This window comes from Pyrgilauda ruficollis, unplaced genomic scaffold (genome assembly GCF_017590135.1).
Source record: "Pyrgilauda ruficollis isolate IOZ18807 unplaced genomic scaffold, ASM1759013v1 scaffold26, whole genome shotgun sequence".
NCBI lineage: Eukaryota > Metazoa > Chordata > Aves > Passeriformes > Passeridae > Pyrgilauda > Pyrgilauda ruficollis.
Genome location: NW_024523933.1, coordinates 3692341 through 3705358, shown reverse-complemented (window position 1 = coordinate 3705358; position 13018 = coordinate 3692341).

Here is a 13018-nt window from a genome sequence, read left to right as displayed (position 1 = left end):
CTTCAGTTTTATGCTAGTAATTGACTACAAGCCCAGAAGTGCAGGCAGAAGGAAAAAAAAAAAAAAATAGAAACAGAGAGGGGGAAAAAATGTCTACTGAAAGCTAAATATAAAACTTATCTCTGAAAGCTCTGGTATTACTTAGATAAAAAATGAAGCTATGAATAATTATTGCTGTCAAACTTCTCCTAATGAAAAATCATGTCCACTACAAATGTATTCAACAATCACAGACCGTGGCTGAAGTCACAGTGTAACCATGTGGCACTTCCCTCTCTTAGCTGTAAGCCTTTCTTCCAAATTGAAGTAACTCTTCATTTATAGTTAGCTGCTAATATTTTAGGCAAACAACTGAACTCAATAGGCAGTGCTGAATTTATTACACATTATATAAAAGCTCAGAACCTTCTGGCAGTACATAGAAAAAGAAAGCCCTTGTGCTGTTTAATTTTCTTTCTTTCTTTCTTTCTTTCTTTCTTTAAGTGACTGGCTAATCAGAACAATTAAAACTTTTCTATAAATTCTTCAATAGGTCAAAAGAATGCAGAAATTAATGCCCCAGTAAGGGTATTTCAGGTTTTATTACAAATCCTCTTAAAATTATAAATGCGTATTTCTAATATATTATATTAAATATATTAAATATATACAGGTAAATTATTAGTAATCAATGAGTTTATTTTTTTCACTGAATTCCAAGGTCCCATCAGTTCTTTACTGAGGTGATATTACTGAAGGACAGAAATTTACTTTTGAGTTACAAGATGAAAATCAGATTCAGCATGTTCCGTGCTATTTCTGTATCAAATAGATATTGCACTGTTCAAAATCAAGTATAACATAATATTAAAATAGCATAGGTGATTAATATTGGAGACTGGTTAATGCAAAAATGTTAGCTCTGCCTAAAGAGGATTATACTGTGAGACATTTGTTTTATTTTTATCAATTAGCTTAATCTTTGATTTGAATTCTACACCCTCTGGCATCAAGAACGTGCTTGTTTCTTTTTCTTTTTTTTTTTTTTCTTTTCTTTAAACAAAGGATTATTCTTTCTCAAAAGGGGATTGTCAAGTTCTTTTATTGTTTTATGTCACACAGGGGAAAAATGCTTTTGAGGCATTACCTCTGAATTTAGCAGGGACGAGAGTTTACTGCTATATAATCATTAGTCAATGCAGTAGCTGAAACCTTAAACAAAAGAAAACAAACTACAAACAGGCAAGCATCCCCTAAAGGCACATCAGAACACCAGAGAGAGGAAGCATGGATTTCAAACACGGCTGCCCAAGCATGTGCTAAATATTGCCGCTCCTGACTTTAAACAGCACACTGAGGAATACAACATCACCTTCTAGTCTTTGAAACAATAGCAGGAAGCAAGAGAAAAGAAATTTGAAGGGTTTAGAAAATGTACTTTAGTTCTACTCTTTTTCTTTATTTTGAGGCTTCATGAAAATTCTATCTCCAAGCCAGTAAAATCTTTCAGTATAAGGGAGCCCCACCATAAAGCTATTAGAAACATAGGACTAGACCTCAAATGCCTTTTTTTATGATATGTGCTTCAACAAAACAAGCAAACTGCCTGATCCTTGTGAATTGTCTCCCACAGTTACTGCTCACACTGTGGTTGTGAGCTACAACAAAGCTTTAGAAAGATTTTTACCATGTCTGTACAATTGCATGTACAAACAATCGCCAGGGCCACATTTGCTTTCATGGATGATCAGCAGCCTGGGGTAACTGTAAGTACTTGGAAGGAGCTAATTAGAGAACTGTATTTCATCCTGATATATGGCCAAATACTATACAAATAATACATACAGTGAAAAGCGTCTAATTTATGCTACTTGTGAAAAAGGAGGGTGATGCCTCTAACACAAATGAGAAACATTAAATACATTCTATTTTCTTAGTTTCTTTCTACTGGCATATTAACCATGAATTCAGAATATATTGTTGGTGTTATTCAAGAGAGTGATTGCTTCATTAATTTAAGTATTTGTCAACTCAGAATAAATTGTAGGTCACTGATTTTGAATACAATCTACATCTGAAATTAACTGAGACTGTATCCAGCCTCCTCTGCAGAATCATTTTGACAATTTAGGGTTTCAAGCAGAAGTCCAAAAATTACACCATCTGATGATCGTCCAGTGATCTCTGCATCTTGAGCTCCTCTATAAAGATGAGTGTCCAGCATGCATAAGTTTATATCTGTAAGTAATTGACTGAAAAAAAATGGCTCTGTCATAGTCCATCTCCCCAAGAGACTGCCCATCCACTGAAGGATGCTGGTGTAGGGAGTGGCTCTCTGCTACTGGTACTTTATACACTTTTGGAACTCAAGATTCCAGAACTGCTGCTTCAGTTTGCCAGACTGAAACTCGCCACTTGATTGTCTGTAATCACAAGGCGATTTGCAGGAGTCACTGGGAAAACAGAGAAGACAGGGGGCACTCACAGGAGTTTATGAAATTCAGATGCAGAGCAATAAACTGATTCCAAGCAAAATTATGAATTTCACGTGTCAAGAAAGGAAAAGTTCCAGGTAAGAATGACAGTTTCAAAAAGAGTAGGTATCAGAAAGAGTTAGAAAGAATTTTCCTGTGTTTAGTCTTCAGCTGTTTTTGTGAAAATGTGGAAAGGCAAATAGAAGCTGGATGAGGTTTTTTTCAGGGAGAGCTCCATGAGGCAAATTACATACTTTGCCATATATTATTCCTCAGTTTGATTCTTTCTGACAAGAGCATTGTGGAAGGAGCTAACAGCGGGCCTGTTAGCTAAAGAAGCAAAGAAGTAGCTGATAAGGAGCTCTCTCCAAGGCTGTAACCAAGGAGACCGAAAGAAGTGAGGAACAGAAGAAAGATAAGAAGAAAACTTCGCAGCCGGATGATGTATTTTTAGAAAGTTAGTTAAGTCACTGTAACTTTTCACCAATGGTGTTATGTTGATTTATTGTGACCAATAGGTCAGGTAGAAGAAGTATAAACTATCACAGAGTGTATAAAAAGTCGGACATATTTCGTATTAAAGTTGCCAAATGAGACTACTTCTGGTCTATTCGCTGTGTCGTGACCACCCCAACAACGACAGAGCATGACCTCATGGAATGATCTCTAGACTCACTTCCAAATCTTATGGCCACATAAAATCAACAGAAAGCAGAAGAAACTTCCATCAGAGATGTTTTTCCCAGGGTCACAGCACTGTGACTGCATGGGAGCTGCCGTGCTGGGTCCTCTTTTCCATCACTGATGCTGGAGCTTCCCCTCAAGCAAAACCTGTCCTCTATTTGCAACAGATTTAAAGTTTCTGCAGTAGGATATAGTTTCAATGGGACAGCAGAGCAAAGGACAAAGAACTGACCATCTCTTTTTTCTCATAAAGGACATGGGATGGAGAGAGACTCTCCATTAGGTAATGAAAGAAAGGCTCCACCCGACTCACTTGGTGGTTGACACGGCTCTCAGTACTAATAAAGAACAAATGCTTCCCTATATGGTCAGACTTTAATATAAGGTTTTGGCCTAGCCTAGCTGTTATTAAAAAAAACAGTCCTTGAAAAATTGACTTTTTAAAGGTATTTTAGAAGTCTGATTTGCTGGAAATGCACTAAAGGTGATACAAACTATATGCTATACTGCAGCCTTGGAAAACAGACCTTTCCATTGGATAATGATGCGGGATGAGGGATATTTCATCTTTCATACATTTATTTGACAATGATGAATTTAATTCATTCTATCACATTGAATGATACATTTATATTCAGTATGTAGTTTAAAATTTCATAAAAGATTAAAGTCTTTGCCGTTTTAATTATAATATGAAGAGAGCAGCTGAACTTATTTGCAGAGAATAATGTTCAAGTCAATAAATTTGGTAAGTTCTCCTGACAACATATAAATGATGACTTTAGTTGCCTGACTACCTGTGGAAGACAGCCCGATAACGAGAGCCCTTGTGTTTCTTTTCCAGCAGAGTGAAGCCAGAGTCCAATCACTTCCTACCTTCAACAGCTTCCTTTCAGCAATTGGTAGCAAAAAATTCATAGAGCTTTAGAAGTTTTTCTATACTCCTGCTATAATGAAAAAGGTCAGCCTGCTAAGCAGAGGACTGCAGACAGCTATCATCTACCAAGCCATGAGCTGTAATTTACCTCACCAGTGTGAAGAAGAAGAAGAAGAAGAAGAAGAAGAAGAAGGAAGAAGAAGATGATGATGATGATGATTGATGATGATTCTTCACCCTGGGAGAATCAATAAGGGCTCTGAATACATAAGACAAGCAGCTTTTGACCAAGCTTTGCCCTGTGCAGGCAATAGTTTTGCTTTCTTCGTGCTCACACCTCAGCTGTTTGAATCATGGGGACCACAGCTAGTTAATCACTTGCACTAAATACAAAACAAAAAGCCTAATGCAAAATTTCAAAATTTCATTGACTTATTTTGGCTTTGGATGAGACCCACACGTTTCAGCCACTACAAGGAGACTATCCAAGATCCAGTGGTGACATAAGCAGCATCTGGTACATACAGAATAACTGAAGAGAAAGGTGTTGAGTTGACCTCCACACAATTTTCTTCCTCACAGTTTGCAATACAGTATAACCTAATTTATTTTACTTATGGTTTTTTTGGCCTAAGAAATTTGCACAAAATCGTGATACTCAGAGTACTTGTTTTAGAAAGAGAAATATTTACAATCTTCTCAAGAAACAGTATAAAAACTTTAAAAAATATTATTTTTTCCTCTAATCCTAATTAAAAACAAAACAAACCAAACAACCAAACAGCTAACAAAACAACCCAACATATAAAGCAAATTTGGCCAAATTTTGTTGAAAAAGAAAAATGCCTTTAGGCTGAGGAATCATATGCCAAAGTATAGCCCAAAGCGGGTTAAACCAAAGGAATTGGAATGTCTTCTGGAAAAGGAGGGCAGATAACAGGAACAACAGCAGACCTTTAACTGTAGCAGTGCTGCTGGGTGCCTCTATAATGAACTGAAACCTACAATCTCCTAGGGTTAATAAGACACCTGTCTTGAAACTAGCAGTCATATTGGTTTTCCAAGCCTGCCACAATACTTAAAGTCTTGATGAAGTTCTTACTGTGCCAAAGGAACTTACTAACAAAGCCACTGAGTCAATTTAACCTAGTGAAACTGGACCCTGTAGACTGGGTTATCAGAGTTTTGTGTTGAGATAATTACAGCACTAAAGAGAGCATATGGGCTGTCAGGGCTGGCACATGGCCTGCGCCAGCTGTTACCTGGGTGCTTTGGAAAATCTACTGAACAGCATTTTGGACTCAGAACAGCTATATGTAAGTTTTCCAAGATATCTAGTGGGAAATCCTCATAATAAATTTATTTTTTTATATGGGGAAGGATTACACCCAATAACATGACTGCAAGAAGTACAACCTTAAACTTCAAAAGGAAACTACCAGAGGAAAACAATTTTGCATGGTAGTGAAGTATAGCAATAGCAAGTTTCAAGTTGCTGTAGAAAGTAAACTATTCAAGAAATTAGCTTTTGTATAGCATGGCTGAAAGCAATACTGAAATACTCCAACTTAAAAGCTTTTCTAGAAACATTCCTCTGCGTCAATGGGATTTATCCTGTTATTCCTGGTATTGCTACTCCATGAAAAATGTCTTCCAAATGCAATGTCATAGCTAATCAATTACTAACAACAGTTATTATTGATTAGCTGTGATGCTCTTACAGAGCCTGTCTTTATGAGGTAATATCAGCCAAGGAAAATGTTTCAAACAGGATGTGTCCAATGAGTTAGAGAAAAAATTTAAAGAGGAATCAAACAAAAACATGCCCAGACAGAATGCAACAAATGGAAGAACACACACCAAAATTTCATAACACATGAGGACTGGAAATTATGATTATTGGATCCAGGAGGATCATAGTAAATTACATTAATTATTTAGATAAGTAGACTTAATCACCCAAACAGAACTTCCTAAAATGCAAGATTATTCTAACTTTGCCTGCAGTACTTGCAATATCTGTGGTCTGAGAGAATGACGGGGAGACATGGAGACTGACAAGTAATAGGGAAGTCATGCTGAATTTCTAAAAACTGACCAGATGCATCAGAGTTTTGTGAGCAAATACTGTTTGCCATTACTATGGCTGGGATTAGTGGCAGTGCACAGATGTGAAAAAAACCCCTGCAAGATCCCAAATCTTAGTTTCTTAAACCAAACTAGACTTTAAAAGTTGAGGTAATAAAACTCCAGCTTCAGTTTCAAGTCACCTTAACAGGCAAAAACATAGATTCATTCCTCCGACATCATTACCTTCATAGACCTAATGCAAATATATCTCTATTTGTTTCACATAATTCAATTTCATGTCTTCATGAGTCTCTCAAGAAATTATTGAATGGAAAATTTAGATTTACTATCTCTTTGAACATGTCATTTCATTAGAAACCTAGTTAACCCTTATTTCCTCCTTTTCTGACTCAATAATACAACTTCATTTCTTATGAAGAAGGGATTGTAATAAGTTGCTCCAATTCATCATTTTCTGCATGCTGAAATTCTTAAATTTGTTGATCATTACATCAGCATTAGTAATGCAGGAAAAGCTGAAGCACTAGCAATATTGGTACCATATTTTTTCAAAGCAAAACCTGCATTTTTAGCTCTCCAAACCTCTATTTGGTTGAAAAGGAATGCATTCTGGAGTTTAAAAATTCAGTTATTAGATTCAAATTTTTTTAACTCTGTCCTAAAAATGTTAGGAAATCCAGTTGTATTACCTCAAATTAAGTGCATTTCTGCATTATATTTTGCAAGCTTTAGCAAACAACAAAAAAAAACTCCCCCAGAAGAATCTTAATTCTTATCTATGGAAAACATTAAACTGCTAAGTGCTAACAACTGGAATTAGTCCTTAAATCTCTAATGAGAATAATAAAACATGAGTGCAGTTTGTGCTGTAACTTGATAAGGCCTGAATTTACTTGCTGTTAGTAAAAGTTCCTGATCCAGCAGTATGGCGTTTTACTCCCTGAGGTACAGGAAACAATATCTGTCCTTTAGGAGCATCCTCTGTGGTAAGCACTTCTTATCAGGGCTATCAAAGGACTAAGATAGCAGTGTAATATCTAGTAACAGCAGCTTTATGAGCAGATCCATTACTGATTTAAATCAATCTAAAGCAGGTAGTTCTGATTAACCCATTCAGAACAAAGCTGACCTCCTAGCAAGATTATTTCTTCTGAAAGTAAAGCAAACTCTATCTATGCTACCAGACGTCACATGAACTGAATTTAAGAAGTAGCAGCAGCAGAAGTGTGGACCAAGCATCACAATGTTGTAAGCCACTTAAAAAAACAAAAAACCAAAAACTTTGTGTTAAAACCTTTTCACTCTGCAAAAATATAATGCTTTGCAGTAGTAAAATTTAATATTCTTGAAAATTATGATTTGAACTCAACTAGGATACCGTATGAAAAGGAATTGATTTAACTGAGCCTGTCTAAAATCACCTTGCTCTCAATTTGTCTGAAAGTCTATTTTTTTTTTATAAAAGGCAACCTTCAAACACCGTTCACCACAATTTTCTGTCAAGACACTTATTTGAAGGCAGTCTTGAGATTCTATTTGCCTGTAATTATATTTTTATTCTTTGCAATTGAAAATGTAACTTTTCTTGAATTTCTAAAAGTAAAAAGAAAATGTTGCGATCAGTCAGCAGTTTAGCAAGTCACAGCTATTTTAATTTCTATTGTTTTCACTTAATATTAATGGAGATTTCCTCCCATGTTTTAATTAAAAATCCTTAAAAGCACTGCTTATATTTTTTCATATGTGTTAAGAAATAAGGGGGTTAAAACGCAGTTTTTAAACATTCCTAATGTAAAATGGTTTAAATTATGATTTGCTAATATGGCCAGTAATTAGATCACAGAGGTCTCTAAGCATTACCTTTTGATTGGTGTTTGGAAAGACAAAAAAGCCACTGCACTCAGCTTGACACAGCTGGGAAATGCCAGTGCGCTCACGGCCGTGGGAGGCCCTGCACAGAACAGGCGCTCCCAGAGTCAGAGAGCACATAAACAGCACGCACTGCCGACACCCTCTCGCTGCCTGCTAACTTCAGGCAGCTGGACACACTAAATGGTCACCTTCACCATTATCCCGGGCCTGATCCTGCTCTTTGCAAAGTCAGTCCGAGCTAAATTATTGATTGCAACAGTCAGTCCCTCGTGTCTTAGGAGTTAATGGGATCGAAGTGACATATAATCAGCATGCGTAATTTGAGGAGCTCGAACTTCTTGGATTCCCTTGTGACTTATTTTGGAGACATTGCCTTTATTTCTGAACTATCCCTCTGAATAATAATAAGAAAGGAAAAGAAATTTGGATTCTAGCAAAGAAGTTGCTTGTTTCTCATCCCAATTTTCTTGGAGCTTGTGTAGAGTCTGACCTTGTAATCCTCCTGTAACCCTTCCCCAGTGACACACTTTCCTACCCTTACTCTGAAAGGTCAACTCCCTACCAGAAATAATAATAAAAAAAAAAAAAAAAAAAAAAAAAAAAAATAGTAGATAGGGTAAACACACACAAAAATTCAGCATTTCTGTTCCTGTCTGCATTACAAAGGTTCACAGACCAAATGAAAACCCTTATACATATGAACTATTTTAATTAGTGTAATTTAGTATTCTCCACAAATGCAAAAGGTTACACTCTTACTGATTCTTTGATTTAAACAATTCCTATTAAACTGTGTAATTTTAGTTCAGTATGTGCTTTTGCAGTACTTTATGCTAACTTGAACTCTTTGAGATAACAAAATCAGCATGAATTTTGTATTAGAAATATATTGCAACATTAATAAAACAAAACAGTGTATTTTCTTATGATAATATAGTTGAAAGAAATAGGGTTTTTTTAAGATTCATACCATACAGGTGACAAACTATTTATTTACTCCTGCTTTTACTGGTAGCTGTATATTTCTTATTAGATAATAAATTTGATCTTCCAAACTATTTTGCTTGAGCATCAGAAAGTATCCAAGTGCTAAAGGAAGAGATGGCATCTAAAATATGCTGCTGAAGTTCTCTCTCTTGATAACACTGGAAGCTGTTCTGTAACTTGATCAATTTCCTGCATCTACAGAATATTGCTTTATAAGGCTGGTATGGAACAGAAATATCAAAACAGGCTGAGATATTTTCAGTTCTTCAGAAAGATATGAAATTAAAAACTCTACCTTCAGTGCCTTTCCAAAAAAATCTTAAAAATGAGAAAATCCTTTTTTTTCCTCTATCAGATTCAGGAATAAAATTTATGCTCTTTATATCAGATATTGCTTTAATATTTTCAAAATGAAAGCTAAAACCAGGCCCAGAGCAATAGAGCATAGTTTTAGGAATGTCAAATTACCTTCAATAGCCATTTTTTTAAATAAATATAAAATCTTGAAACAGACAGCAAAGAATCGTATTGAGGGCAAAATCTTTCACTTAGACATAAATTTAAAGAAACCACATCCCTGAATCTTAAAAAAACACAGGAATATTGTTTTCTAATTGCCATAGAATGCATATGTCAGTAGTATTAATAACTCTCAGGTGTCAGTTTTTAACTAAAGTTCCTCTACATTTATTTCTTTAAAGACACTGCCATTTGGTAGCTCTGCAGACCTACAGAAGCAGAAGAACAGTAGTATTTGCACAGCCTTTTTGTTCCAGGCTGTAAATGTAATCCTGCATTTCAAGGTTACCAAGAAGGAGGGAAGGCATTATCATTGTTTTTTTCAGTCTGACTGTCCCATTTAGGTGATGTACATACTCTGAGCAAATTAATTGCTTTGAATTTTACTTATATTTATTAACTGAGATTAGGAAAGGCAGTAAAACACTATATCAAAGCATTATGGAGAAAACAACCAGAATCAATCTTTTTCATTTGTCACAGACATCACTTATTTAAATCTAAAATATGTTCTTTGCTGTCCTTGGTCTATTCTGGTAAATAATAGCTTGTAGCAAATACAGGGCTACAAAATCCTCTCTTCTTTTTAAACATAAAAAACCAGAAAAAATAATTTTTTAAAAAAGACATATCAAACTTTTAATAATTGGGCAACAACAACAAAAAAGCCCCACCAAAACCCTGTCGTCTTTTAGATCTCCACTTCTTAGCTAACTAGATTTTATTTCCATTTTCAAAAATCCTGAGTGCATTATTTTTGCAGGGCTACTTCCAGAATTTAATCACTGTGCCACATCAGTCCAACATTTTTTGGGGGGCAAATCCTGCAATAACAAGAAATTCAGAAGGGCCTTGTAAAGAGAAAATGACAAAATTGCTAAGTAATACAGTGCATTAGAACTCCCTAAATAAGGCAGCTGCACATCACATTTCTCATTCAGACAATTGTGCAAGAAAAGCATTACCTGACTGTAATCGTTTAGACTCAGAAATTAATTTAAAATAGACATGCTTGCATGTATCCAACACTGACTCAGTCTCCCCAGTTTTTGAAAGTTTGGTATCTGAAACACTGCGACACCATTGCTCGTTATTATTTTTTTTAAACAAAGTAATTCTGAATCTCCCACATAGGAAGGAAGATAAGTAACAATATAGTACAGGCTCCAAGTTAAATCTGGTTCAGACAGCGTAATAATGATGTCATTAAGGCTCCGAGCTGAATGGGAATCAGACAGTGCCATAGTACAGCTGCAGACATAAATCTGAAAGAACTTTTTTGGCTACATTCTCAGACTTACCTTGAAAGATATTTAGGAGCTCCAGCAATATGAGTTGAAAGAAATGTTCTCAAAGGGAGGTTTGCAGACTGAAGAACCTGTGTAGGCCTTATAGGCACTTTCTTCTGTGGCACAGGAAGGAACATTTTGTTAAATGAATAAACTAAGAGAAATAATTTCAGAAGAAGTGCAAACCAGAAAACAAATAAACCTTAATACTACCACAAATAAATGAGACTAAGGCAATTGTGGGACTGCTCAAAGCCTTTTTGCCTTGCTGAATGAAAGCAATCCCTAAGACTGAATGGGTAATGAGATCCTGGCTCCTGAGATTTTAGCTTTCTTAATCATGTTCATAATTAATTCAAGAACATTGATAATTTCATTACATTCTTTTTGTCTTATCAATAAATGATGTGCCTGCACTTTTGGTCCTGTGTACAGGGAGAAAGGAGATGCTTTGGGTAATACTGCACCAGGAATTGTATATGTATATATGTATATATACATGCATATATATATATACATATATAATCTATATGACCCAAAATAGGGATGTGGTAGCTATTACCCATAACAAGGCCTCTATTATCAGAATACGATGGCAAGCAGTTACAAATAATTAATAAGCTTTTTATGCAGGAATGAAAAACCCTTTAAAGAAAAATATGCTGCAAATAGAATTCCTGTCTGAAAGATACGTACCTAGAAAAAAAATACCTTTTCAGACATATTTAGGAATGGATTTTACATGAACTCAAACTATAAATATATTTTTTAAGTCTCTCTAAATATCTTGTTTTAAAAAAAAATACCTTTTGAAGAAAAAACCCAACTTCAGCTCCTTTTCCTATTTGGAGCGATGTGCCCTTCTGTTTGTCCTTCCAAACACATTTCCAGTATCAGCTTACATCTGACACCAAGCTATACTCGCCCTCTCAGTTGAAACTGTCTGGTGCTTTTTACATTGTGGTGGGATTATTTTTTTGTTTTTTGTTTTTTTAATGAAGACTGAAAGCTTTATCTAACAGTCAGTCAAATGGGAAGCATCCCTTTAGGATTTACTGCTTGTTCTGTGTAATCTTCAACAAAGCAACAAATCAGTTTTCGTCCATTTTTTTGTTGTTGTTGATTTAGAGGTGTCATCGATTTTTAGACAGCAGCATATGTAGAAGTGAAAGTTTCTGACTGGGAACAAATACCGCTGTGTTATTTGCTCTCACTTGCACCTTATTTCATTCTGACATCAGTGAAATCATCCATGGAGAATGTCCCTGTGCAAGAGAAAGCACCATAAATGAATCACAAACAGTTTAATAAGTGACTTCAAAAAAGCTACACTCACGAAACGTCTACCACCCTGTAGGAATTTCTGTGTTTCAGCTGATTCTCTTTTAAAAAATAATAAAATCAAGCATTTCCTCCTTAAAAGCAGGTTAAATGTCAACTTAAGGACAAATAATTTCCTCACAAAGTGTTCTCCTTTTCCACTCTGTTGACACCAGCTTCATGAGGATGTTACTCCACTGAAGGTCTCGGGTGGCTCTGAGCCAGCACAACATATGACAGGTCACCCGGGTGCTACGTGTTTCCCCTTAAAGAAAGAACATTGATGCATGTACAGATAAAGGGTTTCCATTCTGAGGATACTTATCAGGGCTAGGGAAGGAAGAAAGCCTGAATTTCATGTGTGTGTGTGATGTTTTGGGTCATAAGTAGCTACACACGTATCACTGCTACTGCCAAAAAAAGAGACGGAGGAGCAATCCCTGGTTCAAGGTCAAATGACACCAACAGACTGCTGCCCATGCTGCTCACAGATAGTGCCTTGGAAGAGAGGTGGCTGGAGAGACCTCACCCAAGGAGCCCAAAATACAGCTGTGGAACACATCAGCAATTCAGCAGGGTGGACAATGGGGGCACCGCACTTAGCCTGGTCTCTCAGCCTTCATTTATCTTTTAGGACTCTGATATCCAAAGACGAGCCAAAAGGTCTGGTATTAAAGACCTAGAGCAGCCCTAGAACCTAAGCAGCTCAGGAGACCTGTGAAGCAGTTTTGCTTCTTTAAAGGGCTCCTCAAGGGATGGGGAAGGCAGCATAAAGGATCTACTACAGTGTAAAAGTAAAACTCCCTCTTCAAGTTTCAAGCAATGCTATATGAGGGTAGCAAGAGATAAAATCAGGTAAACACAGATGATTTAGAATGTTTGATATGTTGTCCTGGAAAGCCAGGCCCTCAACCATCCTTTGTTGC